General features: G+C 36.6%; 1 pseudogene; it reads right to left on the reverse strand.

Moving 5' to 3' along the window:
* Window positions 1–286: 286 nt before the first annotated feature.
* Window positions 287–1,196, reverse strand: LOC141498578 (small ribosomal subunit protein uS5 pseudogene; annotated as a pseudogene).
* Window positions 1,197–5,612: the final 4,416 nt, after the last annotated feature.

Below are 5,612 nucleotides of genomic sequence, written 5' to 3' on the forward strand. Positions count from 1 at the left end.
ATTCCTTCTTTTTTATTTTGTGGTTAGATTTATCTAGTTCTGAGAGAGGGAGATTAAGGTTACTCATTATTAAATTTTTACTGTCTATGTCTCCTTGTAATTGACTCAGCCTTTCCTCTTGGAATCTGGATGCTATACCTCTAGGTGCATAGCACCTAGTGTTTAGTAATGATAAAGCTTTGTTACCAGTGATGCCTTTTAAGAAGATGTAGTTTCCTTTTTTTATCCCTTTTAATGAGATCAGTTTTGCTTTTATTTTATCTGTGATCAGGATCACTATCCCCAATTTTTTTTTAGCAGGCATAGCTAAATTTATTCCTTTGTTTATAAAAAACAAATCTATGTGGTTGCCACAGCAGCTGCCTGGGTCCTCTGAACAGACACTCGAGTGTGAGTCTTCACAAGATGATCTGTGATTTCCTGATACGGAGACTTCGTGAACTCAGTCTCCTTCCACAGGTCTGGGGTTAGATAGCTGTATGTTTTAGAGATGGCATCAAAGGTGACTTTAGCAAAGTTGCCCAGAGTTGCAGTACAGCCTCTAGCAGAAGTGTAGCAGTCATCAGTTCCAGCCATCATTAGGAGCTTCTTAGGCACAGGAGCAGAAACAATGCCAGTACCTCTAGGGGCGGGGATCAGGCGCACCAGAACCGATCCACATCGCCCAGTGACCTTGCAGGGCACTGTGTGAGGCTTGCCAGTCTTGTTCCCCCAGTAGCCACATCTCACAGGAACGATGGAAAGCTTGGCCAGAATGATAGCACCACGAATTGCTGTGGCCACTTCCTTGGAACACTTGACACCCAGACCAACATGGCCATTGTAATCACCAATTGCCACAAAAGCCTTGAACCTGGTACGTTGTCCAGCTCTAGTTTGTTTCTGAACAGGCATGATCTTCAGAACCTCATCTTTCAAAGAAGATCCCAGGAAGAAATCTATGATCTCAGACTCCTTGATAGGGAGAAAAGATAAATCTCTTCCAAAGACTTGATCTTCATGTCCTTGACGAGGTGCCCCAGCTTAATGACAGGAACCCACTCCTTGTCTTTGGCCTTTCCTCCCGGGGCCCCGGTGACCACGGCCCTAGCCCCTGCCTCGGCCTCCGCTGACGAAGCCACTGCGGAAGCCGCCGCTAGCTCTGACACCCGGCCCCAGCCTCCTGCTCCTCCTGCAGCACTGGCGTCACCCGCCATTTGGTGTTCGCTGGAAGTAGAGAAGCCACAATATTTTTTTTACTTCATCTGAGGCATAATATATTTGCTTCAACCTTTTACCTTTAGCTATTTTTATCTCTCTGTTTCAAATGTGTTTCTTGTAAGCAACATATTATAAGATTCTGGTTTTTAATCCATTCTGCTATACACTTCTGTTTTATGGGACAGTTCAACCCATTAACATTTAGAGTTAAGATTACTAATTCAATATTTACCTCCATGCTATCTTTCTCAGTTAATATTGTTCTCTTTCCTTTCCTCTTATTCCTTCTCACCAAAATCTTATTGCCTTTTCCCTTTGACTTTCTTTTAAAATTTAACTTTCAGTTTATTTTCAATTATACCTTTACTTTCTCTTTTATCAGTGCCTTCTTCCACTATCTTTTCCTTTCCCCTCTACCCTCCCCCTTCCCTGTATATTAGGACAGATTTTTAAACACAAGTGGAGATGTATTTTATTCCTCTTTGGACTAAATCTGTTGACAATAATTTACTCAGCATTTACATTCCCCCTTCTTTGCCTCTATATTTATAAATCTTTGGGTCTCTTCCTGGTGTTATTAATGCTATAATACTATTTAATCAGGTATCATCATCACAATTTGATTATTTGAATGCTTGAAAAGCTCATATTGTCATCAAAGTATCATCATAGATTAATTGCTTGATAAGCAGCATTGTCTCAATTTACATCACATTATAATTAAAATCAATTTTTATCTTACCCTCTTTTCAAGAACTCTCCAAGTACACACAATCCACCTAATGAACAAGAGTATCATTCAAAGCCAAATCATTTCTTGAACAATTTCCCCCTCCCCCCAGGTCCATTTTTCTCCCTCCCCCTGCCCAGGGTACTTAACCCTTTGCTAAATGAAGCAAGAATTAAGTCAAATTTTGATTTAGTTAACTACAAGAATCTTAAAGATCTCTAGGTACTAAGGTGGTCTCACCTGAGAACTTTACAAATGATTGCAAGTTATGGGAGACACTGATTCAAAATGGCGCAATTTATGATGTCCTCATTAGACAAAGGGTCAAGCTTTTGTCAACACAGCATAGTTAGAGTGGATCAAAGGATAATGAGACACTAAATTTAAAGTTAACACTCCTGCTTTTCATCAGGACTTTTTTTTTCTCAAACATAGTGATGTCATCTTGGACCTCTTCAATGGACAGACAAGATCCACCTATACACATTTCCTTTAAATCCAATCTCTTTTATTTTAGTTAACCCTTTAATTTTCCTGTGAGAAGTAAAGTTCTCAAGAATTAGAACTTCTATATCTTCCTTTTTAGGGTTGTATATATAACTTAATGGTGTTGACCAATATTTGGGGTTTTTTTACTTTGGTTTTCCTTCCTCTTTTCATTTACCTTTTAATGTAACTCTTCATTTGTATATTTGGCAATTGAGTTCTCTGTTCAGTTCTGTTCTTTATGTCAGGAAATTCTGGAAAGTCCTCTATTTCCTTGAAAATCCATCTTTTTTTCCTGACAATATATGCCAAATTTTGCAAGGTAGTGCCTTTTAGGTTGTAATCCCAGGCCCTTTGCTCTCCAATATATAGATAATATTCCAGGTCTTCTGAGCCTCCAGTGTTGAGGCTGATAGATTCTGTTTGAGTATGATTGTGTTTCCTTTGTATTTGAATTTTTTCTTTTTACTGCTTGCAATATTCTCTATTTTATTTGGGAGTTCTGGAATTTGGCTATAATAGTCCTTGGAGTTTTTATCCTGGGGTATCTTTCTGATGGAGTTCTGTGAATTATTTGTATAGTTATACTGTTTTCTTGTTCAAGCAGATTTGGACAGTTTTCCCTTATAATTTCCCTGCATTATACTTTCCAGGTTTTTTTTTTTTGATCTAGGCTTTATGGTAGTGTGATGATTTGTAGATTCTCCTGGATCTATTTTCTAGGTCATTGCTTTCCTTAAAGCATACTTTACATTTTCTTCAATTTTTGGCCTTTTTGTTTTGTTTGTTGAAAGTTTTCATTCTTATAGATTCACTGGTTTCTACTTGTTAAAGTCTAATATTTAGGGTTTTCTTTTCTTCAATTAATTTTGTGTTTCTTTTTTAAAGGTGTTGAATTCTCTGGTCAATTTTTCATAATTTTCCTACATGACTCTCATTTCTTTTTTTTCTATTTTCTTCTTACTCTCTACTTTGGTTTTAAAATTCTACTTTGAGCTTTTTTGATGAGCTTTTGTTATTTGAATCCAATTTATAGATTGTTTTGATGCTTCCTCTGTAAATGATTTTTCACTAATTTCTTCTGCAGACATGGCATTGTTATCCTCTTTGTCTGTAAAGTAGTTTTCTATAGTGAGCACTCTTATAGGTTTTTTGCTCATCTGTGGTTTTAGCTCTGCTCCTGGGGAGTATACTTTATTTTTGCTCAGGTTGTGGCTTCTTCCTGGCTTGTCCTTGGCCAAGATGTTGCTTATATAGAGTCCAGTTTTTCCCTTTGCAGAGGTTCATTTCCTCTTTTATGTCTAGGTTCAGACTTGGCAGTGATTTGTTCTCAACCTAGTCCTGTCTTTGGTCCCAATGTTCCCAGGATTCAGACTTTGTTTGGGGGTTGGAATCTTCCCTGTTGGCTTGCTGTCTAGTTGCTGGGACCTTTGCTGTTGCCAAGCTGTCAGAATCTGGCTTGCTTTGTGCCTACTGTTGGCTTTACCCCTCTCCTGCCTCCTGGCCTTTGTTTCCCCTTTTCCCTCTAAAAGACAGACCTTCAGTGAAAATCCTCCATAATGTCATCCATTGAAAACTTCTTTGATTTTTTTTCCTTTCCTTGGTGGGATCTATAGCTTGAATGTCAGAACAGAGACTTCATTTATCTTTGGTAGGGAAAAGTTCCAGGAGCACTTGTTTCCTCCCCAGAGATCTTCAGCATTCATTTTTGTAAAATTTTGACTTCACTGCTTTCCCTGCCATCTCCACATGAGTAATCTGATATAAGTTAAGTATGTAGAATTATCTTAAACATATTTCTATAATACTAATGCTGTCTAAGATGAATCAGAACAAAAGGGAACAAAAAAAACACAAAACATATAAATTGGTATGTTACAGAGGGAGAAAGAACATTATGGTTACTTTCTCTTTTTTTTTTTTTTTTTAGATTTTTTCAAGGCAATGGAGTTAAGTGGCTTGCCCAAGGCTGCATGGCTAGGTAATTATTAAGTGTCTGAGGTCAAATTTGAACTCAGGTACTCCTGACTCCAAGGCTGGTGCTCTATCCACTGCACCACCTAGCTGCCTCTCTTTTTTCTTTTTTAAAAAAAATTTTAATAGTATTTTATTTTTTCCAGTTACATAAAAAGAGAGTTTTCAGCATTCATTATTTCAACAAAGCTTTTAGTTTATTTTTTCTAATTATATGCACAGATAGTTTTTAATATTCATCCTTTTGCAAGGTTTTGAGTTCCATAGTTTTCTACCACTTTATCTTTCCTTTCCCTTACCCATGATAGCAAACAATCTGATATAGGTTGTACATGGACAATCATGTTTAATATTTTAATCGTGTTGTGAAAGAAGAATTAGAGCTTTAGGGATAATTTGAAAAAGAAACTAAAAACAGAAAAGAACTTTTAAAAAGTATGCACATTATTCTTTGCTCTGCACTTAGAATCCATAATTTTTTCCCTTGATATGGATAATATTTTCCTTAACAGGTCTCTCAGGATGGTCCTTGATCAATGAAATTCTTTGAGTGGTAGCATTTCATCATAGTTGATCATCTCATAATATTGTGTGCACAATATTTTTCTGGTTGGGTTAACTTCACTCAACATCATTTTATGCAACTGCTTACATGTTTTTCTAAAGTCAGGGTACTCCTGATTTTTTTTACAGAGCAATAGTATTCCATCAAATTCATATACCATACTTATTCAGTCATTTCCAAAATAATGGGTATTCCACCAATTTCCAATTATTCAATTTTCTCCCCTATAAAAGAGCTGTTTTATATATATAAATATTTTGTATCTGTGGGTCTTCCCCGCCCTTTCCAATCTCTTTGTTATACAGACTTCGTAATGGTGTTGCTGGATCAAAGGGTGTGAAAAGTTTTACTGTCCTTTGGGATTCAAATTGCTCTCCAGAATGGTTGGATCAGCTCACAACTCTATTAACAGAGTATAAATGTCCTAATTTTCCCACATCTTCTCCAACATTTATCATTTTCCTGTTTTTGTCACTTTAACCAATTTGATAGGTGTGATCATAATTGTTTTAATTTTCATTCCTTAATCAATAATGATTTGGAGCATTTTTTCCACATGACCATAGATAGCTTTAATTTCTTCATCTGAAAAACTGCCTGTTTATATCCACTGACAATTTATCATATGGAGAAAGACTTATAGCCTTATAAATTTGA

This window comes from Macrotis lagotis, chromosome X (assembly GCF_037893015.1).
Source record: "Macrotis lagotis isolate mMagLag1 chromosome X, bilby.v1.9.chrom.fasta, whole genome shotgun sequence".
NCBI lineage: Eukaryota > Metazoa > Chordata > Mammalia > Peramelemorphia > Peramelidae > Macrotis > Macrotis lagotis.